The sequence below is a fragment of the Lissotriton helveticus genome, chromosome 1_1 (assembly GCF_964261635.1).
Source record: "Lissotriton helveticus chromosome 1_1, aLisHel1.1, whole genome shotgun sequence".
NCBI lineage: Eukaryota > Metazoa > Chordata > Amphibia > Caudata > Salamandridae > Lissotriton > Lissotriton helveticus.
In genome coordinates, this window is record NC_136057.1 from 515089393 (window position 1) to 515111797 (window position 22405).

The 22405-nt window shown below is 47.8% G+C and overlaps 1 long non-coding RNA gene across 1 annotated transcript in view; it reads left to right on the forward strand.

Moving 5' to 3' along the window:
* Positions 1-1188: 1188 nt before the first annotated feature.
* Positions 1189-22405, forward strand: part of LOC144812985 (uncharacterized) — a 156368-nt gene continuing 135151 nt past the window's right edge. Inside the window, exons 1-2 of the long non-coding RNA XR_013606915.1 lie at positions 1189-1529; positions 6059-6184. This is a non-coding gene — a long non-coding RNA (uncharacterized LOC144812985). The remainder of the gene's footprint in view (positions 1530-6058; positions 6185-22405) is intronic.

A 22405-nucleotide genomic window follows, 5' to 3' on the forward strand; every position in this document is an offset into this window, starting at 1 on the left:
CATTATACTACTTCGGGACCAGGCACATTGCCCCTTTCTTGCCTCTGGGAAATGCTTGATATCCTGTAAGGAATTCAAGGATGTCAGGAGCTCCCCGTCCTATCTGGTATGTTGGCACCCTCAAGGGATCCTGCTTGTTCATGTTCTGTCCACTAAGTTTTTTTTTCCTTTTCTTGCCGCTGCCAATGTTTTTTTTAATTGTATTTGTTGGTGTCAGTGCTTGTTTTGCCAATGCTTGTTGTTTTTGGGTGCTAGCAACAGTGTCACATTATTGGACATGTGCACCTGACATGCTTATGGGCGTGGCAAATCCCCTGGCATGCTTATGGGCATGGCTAGCCATGTGTGATTTACTGCCACTGATATGGCTATAAAATTCCAAGCGTTGCACCTGTCAGTGCTTGGCTTAATCTCCTGGTTCCCGCTTCAGCTGGAGACTGCTTCTATCACGGTTCATGATTTCCTCCTTCACAATTGGACAGAAGCACGCGCCGGTCTGGAACTGCAGCAAACATCAGACAGCTAAGTGCGGCGCGCTTTAAGGCTGCGTGTGAAGTGAAAGACTGTGTGACTTTGCCATTTTCTGTTGGTATCAGAAGGCTCATCTTTGCATATTTGCAAGGTGAATTGGCCATCTGGCACTTGGCACAAGTGACTTTTGATTCAATACAATGGCATTTACATATTTGTTTCATGCTTAGCACGTGGAATCATTTTATGTTTGAACTCATTTCATATTTATATTACGCTTAGTGCTTGGAGTCATTTTATGTTTGAACTCATTTCATATTTGTATTCAGCTTAGCGTTTGGGGTCATTTTATGTTTGAACTCATTACCGTCTGCTGAAAGTTTTGTTTCTACACTATATGCATAGTACTTTGATATTAAGATGAATATTTTAAACTTGATACATAGCCTTGTGCATGGAAGCATCCTGTTACCCCCTGATCAACATATTGTACGGAAACTGCCTTATGTAGCCCTTTGGGCCTGTTCCTAGATGTGAATATTTGTTTATGGGTGTTTTGTGCAAATAAAACAACATGTCTAGGTGCCATTCGTTTACCTGGCTGTAGATGACATATACTCATAGCCAGTGACTCCTTTTTGACATCATTGTTCTTAGATAACTATTATTTGGATTGTATTCTTCTACAACCTACAGACAAAGGCTAAGAGAGTTTCTTAGCTCCTCTTGAGAACTAGGTGATTAACATATCTAGCTTATTATGAATGTTCTGTGTTGAGTGAGCATGGGTGGCACAGAAGTGTCTCTGTACTCATCTGTTGCATTTCTTATTTAAAGAGAAACACAAGTCCTCAATAAAGCGACCCTACTGTGCAAACAGATCCACTCGATGGTGCCGGGCTGGACCAGGCAGTGTGGAGTAGCAGTGTTCTCTCTCTCTTTCTCGTCCTATTCCCCTTCCCTTCTGGGACTCCTGTAGCAAGTTCAGTAGTGCGAGAAGTGTTCTAGTACGAGGAGAGAGGACAGTTCTTCGCTCCTGCAGACAACCTGAACTTCAGGTGAGTGGCTGCGCAACAGTCTTACACCAGACTGAGAGATGTCCAGGATGTGATTCTCTTAGATTAACTCGGAGAGTTGGGCATTGATGACCATCTCAATGACCTTGACTGGGAAGGGGAGGAGGGCGGATGGCTTCATCAGCGGGGGGGGGGTGATCTTGGCATGTTCCAGTCATTGGGGTAGGTGATGGTTTTGATGGAGCTGTTGATGGTGCGGTGAAGCTCTGGGGTGATGGAGGTGGCTGCTCTAAGGTAGATGTGGTACAGGCATGGGTCCAATGAGGCTCCTGAGTGGATGCTCTTCATGGTATTGGGTGTGTTGCCTGTTGTAAGCTGAGTCCAGTTGAGCAGGGTCTGTTGGGATGCGGCGAGGTTAGGTGTGCTAGTGGCGGGTGTTGTGGCAGGGACTTGGGTGTCGAAGCTGTTGTAGATGTGCCTGATCTTTTGATGGAAGAAGGTGCTGAGCTTGTTGCAGAGGTCTTAGGATGGTGGGACATCTGTGGTCTCGCTGTTGGGCCTGGCAAACTCATTGACGATGGCGAAGAGTTCTTTACTGTTGTGTACGTATGAGCATATCCTTATTTAAAGTGGGCAATCAATCAAAAAAAAATAAAAAATTTCACTATTAACTGAATGTCAAGCCTTTCAACAGCTCCATAAAGCATCCCTGTAAGTATGCAAGCTGGACTACTTTCAGCTCCTGATAATCATTTTCTCGCCTTAGTCTAGACATTGTATTTCACTGTTTCTTCTGCAGCAGTTGGCCAATAAACACATTCTTTACAGAAGAAAACACCGAGAGATCCAGGAAGGAATAACTGCAGTTGCTGACATATGTGGTTTCATTTTGTGGCAGTATTTGAAGGAGCAGCAATCATCTAAAAATGCAATGAATTAATGTTCTCAAACCAAATATATTCAAAGAATGCCATGATTGACTACATTATTCTGAGTTTTGTGGATACAAATGTTTTTATTCTATTTCCAATAGTAATTCTAATAGTGTGAGAATTCACTGGAAACTTCTTGATGCCATGTGCGGTTGTAGTACATTTTATTTTTCCAAAAACAAACTTCAGCTCATCACCCCACACAAAATCAACTGTCTTCTTGGTTAGTTTTGTGAGAGCACTTGTAAAACATATTCATGTCTTAGTTACTTAAAACCATACATGTAAAAGAAGATACAAAGGTCACAATCATCAATATGAGTAAAAAGGGCTCTGGGCATCTGTACATTCATATCATGCAAAACATAATTACAATCTAAAATTCCTTGTAACAATGTGGTCGATGGGGCCACCAATTTTATCGATGAGTTATTAAAGTATAAAGGGCCATAGTATCAAGAAAGGGTGATACATTATCGCTGCTTTTATCGGCAGGAAACTGCCGCTAAAGCGGCGATAATGGGCTTGATAATATGCCCTTGTGAATTCCCATAAAAGCCCAGGTTCTGGTGTTAACCTAGGCTTCTATGGGAATTCACAAGGGCATATTATCAAGCCCATTATCGCCGCTTTAGCGGCAGTTCCCTGCCGATAAAAGCTGCGATAATGTATCGCCCTTTCTTGATAATATGGCCCAAAGTATTTAAAGTGCAAAGAATCACAAGAGCAGTTCATCAGCCGGTAAGACCACCGCTATCATAAATGGGTTATTGGGAGGTGAGAAAGACCTAAGTGTAAAGTGGAATGAGAATAGTTCACTAACACTAGAGTAGTTCATCGGTTGCTGTGAAAGAAATTGTCCATCAGACGCCTAATAAGATATCCAATAGTGCGATCTTTCGTTAGAGACAGCGATGTTCAGTAGTTTTTTGGCAAACTGCATATATTTCAAAAATCTTCCGGCAAGGATGGAATACTCCACTTGGAGGCAAGCCATTACAGCAGGGCTGCAGGAGCGTATACCAAATAGCTGAAATTGGTGTTTCAATAAAACATGCCTATCTGGTAACAAAACTGGGCAAATACAGACAATGTGCAAAACTGATTTTCTATAAAAGTGGCAGAGCCCGGAAAGCGTGCCAGAGCTTTTCCTTTTCCAAGCTGGCATGCAGCTCAAAGTTGGCAGGCTGCCTAGCCTGTATTGGGTGAGTTTCCGTTTGACCTGTTTCGACATACAAACGCTTAAAATTGGTTGTGGGCCCAGTTTCTCATAGTTGTTTAAAACCAGTCAAGCATGTGTGGGATGTGCTAACTTTTGTTTGTCTGCAAGATGAAATTTCAGTCGCACAACTTTGGAGAATAAACTTTTCAAGTTGTGAAGGTGACAGGAGCTGCCCAGAATACTGCTCTCTGTAAGTTCTGTAGTGATTGGTCCAGACTAACGCGGCCTGCTGACTTGCAGCCTGCACTTGCGATTCCTAGCTACAGTTGGCTTCCCAGTGTGTCTTCCTTTGTGGAGCGTAGCTCAAAACAGGTCTTCGCAAAGGACTCCTGACTTTCCAGTGTTTGATGGCTAGCCAAACTCCAGGCGAATTTGAGCGAGGGAACCGTGCTTTGAAAAGTCGAAAGCTCTCTGTAGGTGCTAACTTGAAGTTTGTCCAGTAAATTCGAAACTCTTCTAAACATAGCATCTGATCCATGTGCTAGGTTAGGGAATAGTTTGGCACGTATAACTTTCATTAGGGGTGTGAGGGAGGGGTCCAAGATTTTTTTTTGGAGCGCTTCAGGAATGCATGAAGTAGAGAAACTGCTTTTGAATGTATGGACTCTTGTGGGGCAGAAAGGTTTTGCGATTGTCCACAACCATTCATACTTACATTCTACTGGTGTTTCAATTTGAAGTCTATTTAGATACCACTGGTGTGGCTTCTTTATTTTTCTTCCCCATTATCATTAGTCTGGTTTTCTCTAGGTTGATGGTAAGCCCATTGTGTTTAGTGTCACACGCAATTTATCCAGAAAACATGTGAGCCCCACTCCGGTTTTTGATATTAGGACATCAGTATAGAGAAGGCAACTGATTGGTTTGCCTCCAAGCCTGGGGGCGTTTGCATTCACTTCCATCAAGAGATTAGCCAGAAAGATGACCTCAGTTCTTTTTATTTTGTGGGTTAAATAACTGCCATCTCCGATTTCGACTTGGAGCCAAGTATTTGAGTACAGTCGAACAATACTCTTCAACTGGATGGACAGGATGTTCCTTGCTACTAATTTTTGCCATGAGATACTACATGAGACCTGCTGAAAGGCAGCTTGTAAATCTACAAACCATAGGTATACCATGGATTTAGTTTTAATTACTTCTTCAGTCATTAACGCCAAGGCCAGAAGTTTTGTGGTAGTTCCAATCTCTTCTGTAAATCTCGCTTGATAAGGGGGAGAATGCGATGTTCATTTGCCCAGAACTCCAGCTCTTTTAGGAGAAGACTTGCATAATATTTGGCCTCAATGTCTGGTAAGGAGATTTGGCAATAGTTGCCTGGATCCATGGTTTTTTCCTCTGTATATCGGGTTGATTATTGCGCCTCTACAAGAATCCGAATCTGTTCAGTAGTGATACAGTGGCTGTGTACTGTGGGTTAGGAGTTTTGCCCGAACTTTCGATTAGCTACAAAAGGTTCTGGGGTAGGCCACTTTGGCCCATAGCCCCTTTGCACCAACCCCTACTGATCACTTCAAACATCTGTTTACTAGTGAAACCTAAAATCTCCATGCTTGATAGGACATATGATTCGGAGGTTTGTGAGTTTGGTTGCTCTGTGTCAGGCATTATTTCGAGACTGTGGTGCCTGCTGCCAACATACGCTCTGCATTGAGTATCAGTTGTGCTACTGTATGAGCATACTGGGACACATTGACATAGTTAACCCATTGGTGCACAGCAGTTTGTGTTGCTGACCACAGGCCATCCCTAGTCACTTTTGTTTACCATCACCCAGAATTTTGTTGCATTTCTTGGCTTACTGGGGTAAGAGAGGCATGCCTAGAAATTATCATGCTCTTCATGTCTAGCGGCTCATAATTCTTTTTTATGTCTTTGTTAGAACTGGGATTCCTGGTTGGCTGAGGTATGCAATCAGGCCTGGCAGAAACCACCACTCTAGTCAGGGTATGCTACATACACACCAAAAGATAACCTGTGCTCACCCTCTGGTAGCTTGGTACAGAGTAGTGAGGCTTATCTAAAGAGGCAATGTGTAAAGTATATGTTCAACACACACACCCAGTAACACAATGAATACATGACAAAATGACTTCACAGAGGTTTAATAAAGTAGAGAATATTTATCTGAGCAAAATAAGTCCAGAATGACAAAAATCCAATCAGTAGAAGTTTAGATATGAATTTTTAAAGATTACATGCAAAAACAGTGCTTAGAAGTCACTAACTGTCAAAAGATTACTTGATGTTGTGAAGGAACAATGCAAATTCAAAGTTCACTAGGCAAAACCTACATAAAACCTATATACAACCTGCATGCAAGATTACGCCAAATATGCATTAACCAACATATGAGAACATGCACATTTGATTGTAAATGACACCATTTCAACATGGCACTGTTTTTTCGTACACAGAGACTCCAACCAGCTTGTCCTCTTTCTAATAAATATGGTGCCAATACAAGACGCCAACTGCCAGTAGCACGGATCTGTAGCAAGGGATTTGGCCCAGGAACAAACTGAAATCGATGGCTTTATCGTGTAAGTGCCATAGCTTTTACTTACAGCTTTTACTCACAGCCTATATTAGTATTGAATATGCGGAAAAGTTTAGTCAACCAGTACTAAATTCCGGCAAACAGAAATGGATCTACTACTTCCATAAGTGTCTGATCTTTCACACACAGTGTATTTTGAACCGGCCTGCCTACCTTACCACTGACTAGCAATTGATCTGCAAGGTTCATTTTTGGCAAGGTTCATATTTGGCAGTCCGTTTTCACGCCTAGCCTTCTTTCACGCACACACGTATATGAAAGCTAAGATAGCCTTGTCTATTAGCTACATCTGGTCCAAGTTTGACTGATCATTGCAACCTATTGTAGACCTATTGTAGATACCTCTTAGAGCGCAAACCTATGACATGTATACCAAAATTACTAGCGTATACTCAACACCTCACAACCTAAAATCATTCTATGGCGCTAATGTTACTCTTAACGCAGAGTTATCTCAATACACTATTGTACAAAATACTATGTTCTTTCCATTTAGAAAAACATTTCCAGTTCGACTTTCTACTGTATAACATGGTCTTAACGACGCCAAATGTAACGCTCATGGAATAAGATGTGGTAAATGTTCTTATGAGGTAAATGGTTTTTCATGATATGCTTGATAAATAACTTGTTATAAAATTCTCACTAAGTTTTACAATTATGCGAAATTATAGTCACACATGTAGGTCATACCACATGCTTTACATGCCCACTTAAATTGTCAACTTGCACCTGACAGCACTCCCACCACATTTTCTTTCCTTTTTCTTTTTCTTTCTCTTTTCCTTTCTCTTTCTCTTTTTCTGTTTCTGCTTCCTCTGCTTTATTTTATTTTTATTTTCCCTTTTTTCTTCTTTCTATTTCCTTCTCCTTTCTATTTCCTTCCCTCTTCTGATCCCTCTTTCCTCTTCACCTGCACAACCCATTAACTCACCAGATCCGCAGTACTCCATGATTAAACGTGACCAATCTAACCCACTTGGCTTCAACATGTCATACTGCCTGACATTACGAGGTATGTATCCTTATACCAGATACCAACTCTTTAATTGCAGCAGTCACTCTGCATGGAATTTCCGAGAATCCTCTTACTTTGCACCTGGTGGATGTTTTTCTTTGATTTCATTGGAACCTTATAACTCATGTCACTTATCATAATTTTGCAGACTTGAGAACGTTCCAGGCCGAAGTGGGGATAGGGGGTGAGTCACATGTCTGCTGTCAAACATCATTGCCTTGTTTTCTATATTATTAATATGATGAAAATTACAATCTGGGCTTTATAGAGCAATGCTACAAATTAAACTCAACTCAATGTGTCTTTCTGCATACAACCTATAAAAAAAATATTTGGCCAAGAATACTTCAAAAATAAAATAGTAGGACGCACTCAACCAATCTTACAATTACTAATTATAGGGGCAAGGAGGGTCCAAACCCTTAGTTACGTCCTACCCCATACATAAAAGAAAGGGGCATTATTCACCCAGTGAGAGAGTACTTGGATCTTAATAACTTTAAACAGTGTAAAATTCAAAGTTCAGGCGTTGCTGAAGTGAAGGCAAACAGTCATTGTCAAGCCGCGCAGTGTGTCGTCGTCAGGAAACGCAGGCTGTGGAGCTGCTGTCGTCGAACATCCTCCACGCCGGCCTTGAAGGACGGCAAGTATTTTGTGTCCCTGAGTCTTCAGATAACAGGAGACAATCCAGCAAGCCGTTGGAGAACACTTGGAGGGAAGGCAGAGTCCAGCTCTCCTTCAGCAGAGTCAGGGAGCAGCAGGACAACAAGCAGAATAGCAGTCCTTCCAGAAAAGAGGGACAGAGATCCAGTACTTAAACCCAAAAGTGCCTTTGATGTATGGAGTGACTTTAACCCCTCGGCTGCGCCGCCCGTTTTTCAGCAGTGCGGCACTTCTGCAAAACGGGCGGGGCCTCGGGCGGGGCCGCGTCGGTCATTGGCCGACGGCAGCACCAGCGAGGTAGTGCAGCCGTCGGCCAATGGCCGACGGCAGCATGGAAGGGGTTAAAGCAGCTCTCTGAAGTGCACATGGTTCCCTTTCAACCCAGTCCTGTCTCCCAGGCTATCTGTGGGAGGTACATCAGTGCTTTGTGTGTGGACTGGACACTACCTATTGAAGTGTAAGTGTCGGGCCTTCCCTTTACTCCCTGCCCAGGAAGACCAATCAGAATTCATATCAGTGCCCAGAATGCAGATGAGCCTCACCTTCCTGTGTTTGTGGCTGTCTAGAGGGCATGCACAATGTGTAGCTGTCACCCAACCCAGACGTATAATGGAGACAGGCTGTAAGGCACAAAAGAGGTAAGAGCAGATAATTGTCAACTTTCAAGCTACCCTGTAATCGGGAATTACTGATTAACCCCTTCCGCGCTAATAACAAAGCCAGTTAGTCATGGGCGTTACCTGCGCTACGCGGATGACGAGCTGGCTTTGTCATAAACAAGCCATTTTTGAAATTCCAGCGTACAGCGGGAATTCGCGGTAGCGCGGAAGCGGTTAAAAGTGTATTACAGAATTCCCAATGCTGGCCTATGATATATGAAATAGGCTGTTTTTCCCTACAGGGCATGCAAAACATACACAAACATTTTCTACCTTTTACTCACATGGCACCCTGCCCTTAGGGTTACTTAGGGCCTACCTTGGGGGTGACTAATATGTAATAAAATGGTGGTTTAAGGCTTGGCAAGTAGTTATGATTGCCAAATCGAAGTGGCAGTAAACTACAGACTCAGGCATTGCAGTGACAGACCTGAGACAGGTTTGAAAGGCTACTTCTGTGGGTAGCACAATGAGTGCTGCAGGTCCACTAGTAGCATTTCAAGTAGAGTCCCTGGGTATATGGTATACTACTTTACAAGGGACTTACCAATACAAAAAATATGCCAATCAGGTATACACCAATGTCACTATGTTTAGGAGAGAAGCACATGCACATTAGCACTGGTTAGCAGTGGTAAAGTGCTCAGAATCTTAAGGCCAGCAAAAAGAATCAGACAAAATGGGAGGCAAAAATTCTAGGGTAAGACAACCCTAAGGATGACAGGTCTAACAGTCTTCCAGAAGGCTGCATTTTTATGTCGGGGACCAGTCTGTGTTGGATTTTGTCTAAAACTTCGAAGTTGTTTGTGGAGCTCTTTTTTGAAAGTTCTTATAGATGAAGAGAGCCTGCAACATGGTCTTCTATTTTGCATCAGGATGAAGGCTCTACTTGTTTTGTGGGAGAACTTGTTAATTAATTTCTTGGTTCCTATTTCCCCTTTCTTGGAAGGGCTCAGTTCGATTTTGGACAAGGTTCCATTACCAGGTGGCAGCACTCCTCCATGCCCTTCGCTATTGCTCCGTTCCAGTTTAATCTCCTTAAGGTTGTGTTTGCTGATACCGTGCCCAGTGGTTTCAATGGGCCGGTAGTCACCTTTACGGAGTACTGGCCCTTTACATTTTCTTCCCTCTAGTTCCGGTACTTTTCCTCAAACAAGGAGAGTACCGGCGTTCATGGGGACTTGGCTTCGATGTAGCCAGCACTCCTTCCATCAGTCAACTTGTATCTCAGCAGCACCTTCAACACACACTGCACGGATGTAATCACAGCAGAAGGCTAGGCTAAGCTGGCACACATGCAGCTCTTTTCACCAGGGCACAGTGGGTGCTACTCTCAAAGTCATCAAGCTTAGTCCCACGGACCTTGCCACCTCTTTAGGAGTGTTCCCTTGTGAGGACACAGTGAGCCCAGACTCAGCGTACACTTCTTTCCAAAACTGGATTGTAGAGGGACTGGATGCTCTCATCCCTGCCAAATGGTCGAAAGGTCGCAGTTCCCCCGCTAATCCCTGGTACAGCGACGCTCTTAGATCCATACGGAAAGACTGCAAAAGGGCTGAGCGTGCTTGGAGGAGCGAGTACCATTCTGAAGTTAAAGCTCTGTATTTGACTAAACTTAAAGCTTACCATAAATCCATCGGTCGTGCGCGTGCCAAGTTCTACTCTGCTGAAATTCACTCCAGTGCTAATCCCACCAAATCCATCTTTAGCCTGGTGCAAGAACTTCAGAACAATAGAAGCTCTGCATCTAACGTTACCTCTGCACAACAGGCTGAGGAGCTTGCCACGTTTTTTGTGGAAAAAGTGGACAAGATTTACAGGTCATTTCCGCAACACTCTGTGGCACCTTATCTCCCTGAGAACACCGATACTGGTAAGGCTGCCCTCTCGCTCATACCTGAGATCACCCATGAGGACCTGGCCATCCTTTGTATGAAAGTCAAATCCGGCTCTCCGGCCTATCCTTTGCGACCAGCCCAATTTTTAGAGTCTTTGGCACTTTTTCAACAACCTCTTATCTCCATTCTGAATCTTTCCTTTTCCTCGGTCAGTGTCCCCTTAGCTTGGAAGCAAGCTTGGGTCGCTCCCATCATTAAGAAGCCAACTCTTGACCCTTCCAAACTAGAGAACTTCAGGCCAATTTCCTTGCTGCCATGGGTCTCTAAGCTTGCGGAGGACCACGTAAATAACACCCTGTCACACTTTATGCACCAGAACAACATCCTGGACCCTTCACAGAATGGATTTAGGCCTGGCCACAGCACCGAATCCGCTCTTCTGGCTACAACTGAACACCTCCGGACGATCCTCGACGCCGGTCAAAGTGCTGCGCTGATTTTGCTTGATCTCAGCGCGGCCTTTGATACGGTGTCACACGACATCTTAATAAATCGTTTGGAGAGGGCCGGTGTCACTGGACCGGCTTTGCTGTGGTTCTGCTCCTTCCTTAAGGACAGATCTTTTCGGGTCTCGGCTCCTCCGTTTCTTTCCCAAGCCCATCACATCGGCCAGGGCGTCCCGCAGGGCTCTGCGCTCAGTCCGTCTCTCTTTAACCTTTACGTTCAGCCTCCGGCTGACGTGGCAAAGGAGTGGGGCCTTAGGCTGGTATCTTACGCGGAGGATACCCAGCTGGTCATCACCCTCGCTGAAGGCCCGTCTGCATCGGCCTCGAGATTTAAGGACGGTATGGCCGCGGTTGCGTGCTGGATGACCGACAACTGCTTGCAGCTAAACGCCGGCAAGACGGCGATGCTGCTGGTTGGTAGGAACACTGCCCTCTGGAATGAGCATTGGTGGCCCTCCTCACTGGGTACCATGCCAGCATCCAAATCACTTGTGAAAAACCTGGGAGTCTGGATGGACTCCTCCTTGAGTTTTCAGACCCACACCAAAAGAGTGGCAGCAACATGTGTGGGTCTGTTGAGGAGCCTCTGTCCGATACTCAAGTTCTTCGACTCCAAAGCTCGACAGCTTATCATCCAAGCCACAATTCTGTCACGTTTAGACTATGCTAGCGTCTTACTCTTAGGCGCTAACAAGGCTGAGATAGCGCGCCTTCAGAGAGTTCAGAACTCGGCTGCAAGGACTCTGGTCGGCCTTCCTCGCAGGTGCCCGACCAGGGCTATCATCAGAAAGCTTCACTGGCTCCCTATGGAATCCCGAATTAAGTTTAAAACTTTGTGTATGGCGTACAAAATTTTAAAGCTTGGATGCCCAGATCTTCTACGGCTGCTTCTGATGCCTTATGTGCCCCAGCGTAACCTTCGTTTGCTGGGACAATCCCTTGTGACGGTACCTCGGACTAAACTCTGCCGAAGTGGTGGCCGTTCCTTTCGGGTTCTAGGAGCCAAACTCTGGAACTCTCTTCCTCTGCACATCCGTAGTCTAGACACCTTGTACGCCTTTCGGAGGGCTGTCAAGACCTTTTTGTTTCCTCCCCTGTAAAGCTTCCCCTTCAGTTCTTCTTTCATCCTTCCGTTCTAGCACCTTCTGATCACCAGCGCCGGGACGCCCCTTTGCAGGGGCAGCTGTTGCGCTTTAACAAATTAATAACATAACATAACATCAGAGCAGGGGTGTGGCTGTAGGGTGATTAGTTCATCCGTTTCATCTTACACAGTGGGGGCAGAGAGGTAGCTGTAAAACCTAATGGGCGGGTGTGTGAGATGCATTGTTCAGGGTAGTGTCACTATGCTCTGGAAAGAACAACAGAAAATGTACAATTGCTTTCATCATCTCTAACCATCGCTCCGCAACTGAATTGCCTATTTGCATGTGCAAATACTATGGGACCTCAATACCAAACTTGCTAATCCCTATTTTATTGACCTGGGATGGAAGAGAAGGTAAGTCCATTGAAAAATGTGATACTTTGGTACAAGCACAAAAACATTTTATTTGTAATAAACCCCATCTCCTGCCCTGGACTTCAAGTCAATAGGCATATTTTGATTTAGAAATACTGTCTTGCCATTTGTAACATAATGTACAAGTCTGTTCCTTTTCTTTATAATATTTCATCAACATTTGAAAAAGCAAGAATAAATTTGACATTTACTATAGTACGTATTTGGGGTACATAATATAAATTATCTGAATCAACACACATGGATTCACCATAAGTACTGCAAAGTAACATCAGCAAGAGATTATAAAGCAGCGGCGGTGCGTCCATTGGGGCGTTGGGGCGTTGCCCTCCCAATGCACACCGCCGCCATCCGGACTGCCAATGTGTGCCTAAATCACACATTCAGGAACGAGTTTCTGGCCGGCCGGTTACTGTGCCGGACCAGAAACCATCAGGAAAAGGGGGAGGCGGGGCTGTGCAGACACTCTAGTGCCGTGTCCTCTTTCGGACAGGTCATTTTCCTGCCCGGCGCGGACATGCGCACTAGCCTCCCCCTTGGGAGACCGGGGGTTGCCTCATGCCGCAGCCCCCGGTCTCCTAATGGGGCGGGGATAGGATGCGCCCACACGACCAAGGCAATAACAACGACAGCAGCAAGTGCCCCCTGGCACAGAGGAAACACGAGCAGCTGTAAATCCCCCCCAACTACCCTTCAAAGAGCAGCTGTAAATGGGGATTGCTCATTTATCATTCTGTTTTAAAACACCAGCATGACAGATTCTCAAAATACACGTGCTCTATCCACTATGCACTTTCCATTTTTGGTGAACGCACAAAAAAAATCTTTCCTTTTTCTAAAGAAAAGTACATTTTTGTTTCAAAAATCCGATTTCATCTATTTTCCCCCAAATGTCAGCTTTCAATTTCCATAGACAATTGCATCACATTGTCTGATTCTGCGCCGTCAGAACAGGTGTTACCAGGACGTGCCAAGGATGTCAACATTGTACCAGCACCACAAGTGTGCAGCGGCTGCCTACCCTCGTGCATAAACACCACACAGTGTCAGTCACGGACGTTAATATTCTAATGACAGCCACTGTTATGTGACATAAAGGCCACAATTAGCCCCGCGTGCTCATGCTCTGATGAGGATAGCCATGCGACCCTTATGCTATGGTTCACCCAAGGATGCCCTATATATGCCAAGATTGACCATTACTGTGCCAGTATGTCATCAGTGGACATAATTGTGCCAGAGTTGAAACCCTTGGGACATGAACCAGAGGGTGGCAGTGATGAACTAGAGGGTGACAGTGATGAACCAGAGAGTGGCAGTGATGAACCAGAGAGTGGCAGTGATGAACCAGAGGGTGACAGTGGTGAACCAGGGGGTGGCAGTGGTGAACCAGAGGGTGGCAGTGGTGAACCAGAGGGTGACAGTGGTGAACCAGAGGGTGGCAGTGATGAACTAGAGGGTGACAGTGATGAACCAGAGGGTGGCAGTGGTGAACCAGAGGGTGGCAGTAATGAACCAGAGGGTGGCAGTGATGAACCAGAGAGTGGCAGTGATGAACCAGAGGGTGCTGTGATGAACCACAGAGTGGCAGTAAAGAACCAGAGGGTGGCAATGGTGAACCAGAGGGTGACCGTGATGAACCAGAGGGTGGCAATGGTGAAGCAGTGGTGAACCAGAGGGTGGCAGTGATGAACCAGAGGGTGGCAGTGATGAACCAGAGGGTGGCAGTGATGAACCAGAGGGTGACAGTGATGAACCAGAGGGTGGCAGTGATGAACCAGAGGGCGACCATGATGAACCAGAGGGCGACAGTGATGAACCAGGGGGTGGCAGTGATGAACCAGAGGGTGCTGTGATGAACCAGAGGTTCTGTGATGAACCAGAGGGTGGCAGTGGTGAACCAGAGGGTACTGTGATGAACCACTCGATGTTCATATTTTTTCTCAAGGGTGTTCGGGCATGCGCGCTGCGCTTGTGAGCTACAGTGCAGAAATCAATTTCCGCCACACCATGTTCAAATGTCACCAGCCGCCACTGTTATAAAGCAGTTTGAATAATCTCGCTGAGACGTTTTTTCATCTTATGTGCTGTGTTGCAGATCATGGTGAGTAGTTTAATTACACAGAGTGCAGCCTGATCACCCCAGAAAATACCTTTTTCTGTATGATATCACATCTGCAGCATGTTTACTCCGTCCACCACACCTTTTCAACCACATAAAATCGAATGCTGAAAGGCTGAGCCACCAACAGCAATATTGCCAGTGTCTCTTTGTCAACATTTCTCATCTAGTGGCAGCATGAGACTGAGAATATGCTGCTCACTAAATTTACACAAACTATGTACCTTTGAAAACAACTCTGGTTTCCAGGTTTGACAGAAACATCCACAAGAGCCGAGAATGAAAAGAGTGTCAGATAATTGGTCACGTTTTTGCAGCTGCACATTCACTGATTGTGAGAAACAGGCTTCTGTGGCCATTCTCTTAAGTAAGTAAGCTTGGGCATCATAAGAAGCAATAAAGTGGATAACTCTGGTGTTTAATGCACTTGCTAGAACGATCTGTGTTCATTCTAATCAAAGGTTCAACTCACCATAAAATTGTGTACAGGATCATTGTGCCTGATGGAAAGCACAGCATGCAACATGCAGAGCAAAGATTTGTATTTTTTATGTAGCTAGCTCAGTTGATTACTGTTTTATTGCACAGATCCTTGTGCTACCTAACGGTCGCAAGTAGCGGTGGCCGGTTAACTCCGCTCAGCAGATGGAGTTTGCCGGGCCCCGGGGGAAGCACAGTCGCAGACTAGTCTTCCCCCGGGGTCTTTCGCGCTAATAGGCCAGGTAGGGGAAGGGGAGGAGTTAGGGGGTGGGGTATATAGGCGCAGGGGAGGAAGGGAACTTCCCCTTCCTGCGCCTGGCACCATCGGGAGGGTTGACAAAAGGCCGCCCACCCGCCCGGCAGTTGGAGGTGGTTTTGGGCTGGTCGATGGCGTTGCCAGTTTAGGCCAGAGCTGCGTTAGGCGGTACTTGAAGGGACAAGGGGGTCAAGAGCGGGCACACCCATCCCTTGGGGGGGAGTTCTTAGGGGGATAGAAGCGTCAATGGCAGGACGCAATGAGTGGGCTGGATGACAAATGATTGAGGGGCAGGAAGGAAGCATGGTATGGAGCCTCCAGGGCTTTGTGATGAGGTGGAACGAGTGAAAGGAGTGAGAGGGGAGTGTGAGTGGGGGTTTGATGTTATTACCTGTTTATGTTTACTGTTTTTGTACAGATTACGCAGTTTCTGGTCTAATAAAATGGCCTTTTACGCTGACACTGCGTGGTCTGTTTATTGCGCGATGCCGGGCCCCGGGGGAAGCACAGTCGCAGACTAGTCTTCACCCGGGGTCTTTCGCGCTAATAGGCCAGGTAGGGGAAGGGGAGGAGTTAGGGGGTGGGGTATATAGGCGCAGGGGAGGAAGGGAACTTCCTCTTCCTGCGCCTGGCACCATCGGGAGGGTTGACAAAAGGCCGCCCACCCGCCCGGCAGTTGGAGGTGGTTTTGGGCTGGTCGATGGCGTTGCCAGTTTAGGCCAGAGCTGCGTTAGGCGGTACTTGAAGGGACAAGGGGTTCAAGAGCGGGCACACCCATCCCTTGGGGGGGGAGTTCTTAGGGGGGATAGAAGCGTGAATGGCAGGACGCAATGAGTGGGCTGGATGACAAATGATTGAGGGGCAGGAAGGAAGCATGGTATGGAGCCTCCAGGGCTTTGTGATGAGGTGGAACGAGTGAAACGAGTGAGAGGGGAGTGTGAGTGGGGGTTTGATGTTATTACCTGTTTATGTTTACTGTTTTTGTACAGATTACGCAGTTTCTGGTCTAATAAAATGGCCTTTTACGCTGACACTGCGTGGTCTGTTTATTGCGCGATGCCGGGCCCCGGGGGTAGCACAGTCGCAGACTAGTCTTCCCCCGGGGTCTTTCGCGCTAATAGGCCAGGTAGGGGAAGGGGAGGAGTTAGGGGGTGGGGTATATAGGCGCAGGGGAGGAAGGGAACTTCCTCTTCCTGCGCCTGGCACCATCGGGAGGGTTGACAAAAGGCCGCCCACCCGCCCGGCAGTTGGAGGTGGTTTTGGGCTGGTCGATGGCGTTGCCAGTTTAGGCCAGAGCTGCGTTAGGCGGTACTTGAAGGGACAAGGGGTTCAAGAGCGGGCACACCCATCCCTTGGGGGGGGAGTTCTTAGGGGGGATAGAAGCGTGAATGGCAGGACGCAATGAGTGGGCTGGATGACAAATGATTGAGGGGCAGGAAGGAAGCATGGTATGGAGCCTCCAGGGCTTTGTGATGAGGTGGAACGAGTGAAACGAGTGAGAGGGGAGTGTGAGTGGGGGTTTGATGTTATTACCTGTTTATGTTTACTGTTTTTGTACAGATTACGCAGTTTCTGGTCTAATAAAATGGCCTTTTACGCTGACACTGCGTGGTCTGTTTATTGCGCGATGCCGGGCCCCGGGGGTAGCACAGTCGCAGACTAGTCTTCCCCCGGGGTCTTTCGCGCTAATAGGCCAGGTAGGGGAAGGGGAGGAGTTAGGGGGTGGGGTATATAGGCGCAGGGGAGGAAGGGAACTTCCTCTTCCTGCGCCTGGCACCATCGGGAGGGTTGACAAAAGGCCGCCCACCCGCCCGGCAGTTGGAGGTGGTTTTGGGCTGGTCGATGGCGTTGCCAGTTTAGGCCAGAGCTGCGTTAGGCGGTACTTGAAGGGACAAGGGGATCAAGAGCGGGCACACCCATCCCTTGGGGGGGAGTTCTTAGGGGGGATAGAAGCGTGAATGGCAGGACGCAATGAGTGGGCTGGATGACAAATGATTGAGGGGCAGGAAGGAAGCATGGTATGGAGCCTCCAGGGCTTTGTGATGAGGTGGAACGAGTGAAACGAGTGAGAGGGGAGTGTGAGTGGGGGTTTGATGTTATTACCTGTTTATGTTTACTGTTTTTGTACAGATTACGCAGTTTCTGGTCTAATAAAATGGCCTTTTACGCTGACACTGCGTGGTTTGTTTATTGCGCAATGCCGGGCCCCGGGGGAAGCACAGTCGCAGACTAGTCTTCCCCCGGGGTCTTTCGCGCTAATAGGCCAGGTAGGGGAAGGGGAGGAGTTAGGGGGTGGGGTATATAGGCGCAGGGGAGGAAGGGAACTTCCTCTTCCTGCGCCTGGCACCATCGGGAGGGTTGACAAAAGGCCGCCCACCCGCCCGGCAGTTGGAGGTGGTTTTGGGCTGGTCAATGGCGTTGCCAGTTTAGGCCAGAGCTGCGTTAGGCGGTACTTGAAGGGACAAGGGGGTCAAGAGCGGGCACACCCATCCCTTGGGGGGGAGTTCTTAGGGGGGATAGAAGCGTGAATGGCAGGACGCAATGAGTGGGCTGGATGACAAATGATTGAGGGGCAGGAAGGAAGCATGGTATGGAGCCTCCTGGGCTTTGTGATGAGGTGGAACGAGTGAAACGAGTGAGAGGGGAGTGTGAGTGGGGGTTTGATGTTATTACCTGTTTATGTTTACTGTTTTTGTACAGATTACGCAGTTTCTGGTCTAATAAAATGGCCTTTTACGCTGACACTGCGTGGTCTGTTTATTGCGCGATGCCGGGCCCCGGGGGAAGCACAGTCGCAGACTAGTCTTTCCCCGGGGTCTTTCGCGCTAATAGGCCAGGTAGGGGAAGGGGAGGAGTTAGGGGGTGGGGTATATAGGCGCAGGGGAGGAAGGGAACTTCCTCTTCCTGCGCCTGGCACCATCGGGAGGGTTGACAAAAGGCCGCCCACCCGCCCGGCAGTTGGAGGTGGTTTTGGGCTGGTCGATGGCGTTGCCAGTTTAGGCCAGAGCTGCGTTAGGCGGTACTTGAAGGGACAAGGGGGTCAAGAGCGGGCACACCCATCCCTTGGGGGGGGAGTTCTTAGGGGGGATAGAAGCGTGAATGGCAGGACGCAATGAGTGGGCTGGATGACAAATGATTGAGGGGCAGGAAGGAAGCATGGTATGGAGCCTCCAGGGCTTTGTGATGAGGTGGAACGAGTGAAACGAGTGAGAGGGGAGTGTGAGTGGGGGTTTGATGTTATTACCTGTTTATGTTTACTGTTTTTGTACAGATTACGCAGTTTCTGGTCTAATAAAATGGCCTTTTACGCTGACACTGCGTGGTCTGTTTATTGCGCGATGCAGAATTTTGTGACTCTGCGCTCCGCTCAGAGCGTGGAGTGCGGCAAAAAATTCCAATTCCACTGCGAAGCAGAGTTTGCTCCCACCGCCCACCATTAATTATAGCTCTGGAAGGAAACACAACTTGGGCAGTGGTGTTCAGAAGCTAGTCTGCTTACGCCCTTTTATCCCGGGGCTCCAGGGAGAGGCGAGGTCTGAGTGCCTCATGCGGACCCTTTAAGAGCGCACTCTCAGCACCGGCCACAGAGGCAGCTACGAGCTGTGATGTCCCGGGCGGAGATGATGTAGGAGGGGCGAAGCTGCCTCAAGTTCGGAAGCATTACAAGCTCCGAGTGGCAGTGCACCGCAGTGACTTGCGAGTGGACACCACCCAGTGAGAACAGAGCACGGGGAGCACCCAGGGCCAGCCTAGGACCAGGTGCAGCTGCAGCACTCCTAGAGCACCTGAGACCTGCTGCTGCAGCAACACCCAGTGCCCAGAAATCTCTGTTGAGGACTTGCTGCACCCCAAAAGAAGCAGACAGGCAAACCTTGCAGGCAGGACCCGATCCTCCTGCTGAGACTGAGCAGCACCCAGAAGGGGCTGGCGGTTCAGTCATCAACATGCTCGGATAAGGAGAATTAGGCATCCCGCAAGGAGTGGAGGTCCAGTGATCAGCACTCAGGGGAAGAAACCTTCTAAGCACCAGTAAGTGTCATCACCACACTTTATGGGGTGGGCCCAGGTGTGCCTGCTGTAACTTGGGGCTAGAGGCAACTGCTAGCCTCACGTTGGCAAGCAAACTTGTTTGGAAAAGGCTAAGTAAGAACAACGCAGTTTGGCGGCAACACTTTGATTAAACAACCACAGAGAAAATCAAATGGCAGTGCTAATGTGAACGTGGCCATTTTCGAACCTGAATTTCATGTAAAACAAGCAGCACTCGCTGAAGCTTGACACTGCCTCCATTCCATTTTAAGTACTCAATTCCAAGATGGCTGCGCAGGACAAAAGGAAAGTCCCGGCTGGCCGGACTAGGAGGAAATGAGGGATATGAAAAGTAAGGCACGAAGAAATCCTGAAAATTTTACTTCATGTTTTAGGGATGTATATTATTGAGAAAATCAACACCTTGTTTAGAGGACAAACCATCCAGTAGTGTTGTGTTTTAAAGTAAATGTTTACATTCCCTTTATTGTGACAACTGTTCATCTTTTAGGGGTGGGCGAGTGGAGCAAATCCACCTGCTCACAGAACTATGCGTAATTCCGTAGAGTTTTTATGCAACTTCGAAGAATTCCGTGTAGTGCAACTCCCTGAGCTCCGCCCACCCCTAGTCACAAGTTCCTTGTAATACATCTTAGAAACTTATGACCCTACATCAAGGACCTGCTTGCAAACAACAAGGCACATATTTAGAATCTCACTGTTTTTCCTCTATCTTTTCTTACTTTGAGGTTGGTAAAAAGGGTTACTTTGGTTAGTAATAAACACTTATTAGTAAGTGCTATATAAATGGTTATTAATGTGATAACTAATGGACAGATGCATCCGACAGATTTCTTGCATGCAAAGCTTGGCCAGGTCAAAAACCTAGCCTCACACTTTGTTCTGCCTTTAGCACCGCCCTTATGCTGGCCCCAAACTCCACCCCCATTACACTGCTCCTTTTAGTGAGTACCTGCACTTATTTTTTTCCATTTAAAGCATTGACCGTGCCTGTGTCCAGACGTGTAACCTCTAGGGGACTTTTGTTGTATAACTGCATGATCTGTGGGCTGTGATCCCTTTCTGTACAGACATCTATCTTAAATATAAATCGCTAGTTCACCTTTAAGCCTGCCCTTTGACTTCGTGTTTTGTGTCGCAATCAGAGGTATCGATATTACGCTCCATGTTTGCTGCCGAATTATCATATTGAAATGTTGCCAAGAAACGATTAATTTGGTGTTACCAGCTATGTTACTCAGACCTCTCAAGTTCCACGAACATACCTGGCGGAGGTGAATGTTAGTTTAGCAGGTAGTCAATTTCCAGATCGTTTGTGCAGCGCTCTAGTGTTTCGCGGGTCTCGGCTGAGACCCGGAAACACATCCACACATTGTAGCACCTTCTGGCCAGGCGTGGCCAGAAGGCTTTAAATAAAGGGACCGGAGTCGCTCGGGACTTCCGGTCCGTACCTGCCAAGCTGTGTGTGGTGTCCCCTCCTTGTGCGTGTGTGACCGGTGGTCCGTGGCCCGTGAGTCTGGTGGGCCACGAGTAGCTAGCTCCCTTACACTGGCGACGAGGGCGGGCACTGGTGTGTTGAGCCCTGCGGCGGAGCAGCGCGTCTTGAAGCGCGTCGCGCCTACCTTCTTCGTGACGACCTGCAGAGGCCCTGCTGTGCCGGGAAAGCGAAGGCGGCGCGGAACTGGGCCGGTAAGCAGCGTGAGGGAAGCTGCGTCAGGGACCGGCGCTGTCCGTCTGGAGCGAGTCTGGAGCGAGTGTCGGGCCTGGGAAGGCCTACGGCGGCCTCGTGTGGTGCGCGCATGCGCAGTGGAGTCACCCTGTGCGCATACTAGGCCTAGGAAGGCCTGCGTCAGCATCGTGCGAGGCGCGCATGCGCAGGTGAGACGGCTGGAGCGGCCCGGCGCCTGTGTGGCGCGAAAACGTCCCCGAAGGCCGCGAGTGCGGCGTGTGTCCTCGTGGAGAGGACTGAAGTGTCTAGATCGCTGGGGGAAGCCCGGTGAAGAAGGAAAAGGACTGTACATCAAGCCTTGGCGCATACAATCAGAAAAAAAAAAATATACATGACATTTTGAAAAAAAAAAAATATTGTCCATCAAGCTTTGGCACATCCAATCTGGAAATAATTGAATAACATTTTGTCAAAAGTCTCAACAACTGCATCGGTGCTAACAAAAAAAAAGAAAAGTAATAAGCAAGTAGTAAGGCAATACGTAAAAGACAGTCAAACCAGGCGGGGATTACGTCACCTGTCAAACACAAACATGTCAGGACAAGAAGGGGGAGCAACAGGGGGGACACAACAGGCTGCGCAACCGGCGGCAGTGGCAGGAACAGTGGCACAGCAAGCTGTGGGGACAGTCGTCCAACATTCCCCACACTCACAAATCAACCCTTTGCCGCCATTTAGTGCCCACATTGAGCCAAATACCGCTGCACCGAGATGGGCGATGTGGCTGCGCCGTCTGAACAATTACTTCACGGCGACGCGTGAGAAGGACGAGGAGGTGAAACGCTCCCTTTTGCTGCATTTTGGAGGAGATGAACTCCACAAGTTGTTCACACATCTACCAAATACAGGAGCAGCAACAGACTACAACGCAGCAGTACAAGCGCTGAATGACCATTTCGACCCCCAGTTAAATCCCCATTATGAACGATTCAAATTTAGACAGTCCAAACAACGAGAAGGTGAGACCATGGATGCGTTCCATGCAAGACTCCGGGAGATGATAAGCACCTGCCCGGACGACGATCAAACGAAGGAAGTGACGGCACAACTGATCCAGGGCTGTAGAAGTAAGCATTTGAGGACACTAATTCTGCGACAGTCGCGCATTACGCTGGACGAAATACTGATGCTCGCCAGGTCACACGAACTGTCTGATGCTCGTGCCACCGCGATGGAGGAAGCTATAAACCCATCCACCAGCCATGAAGTGACGGTGAAGACAGAAAGAGTGGACGCGATGAAAAGCAGCAACAACAGGGGCAGAGGAAGATGGCCTACCCGGACGCAGCGACAAGCCCCGTGTGGAGCATGCGGATATGAGGAACACAGCCAAAATGGCTGTCCGGCACGTGGGAAAGCAT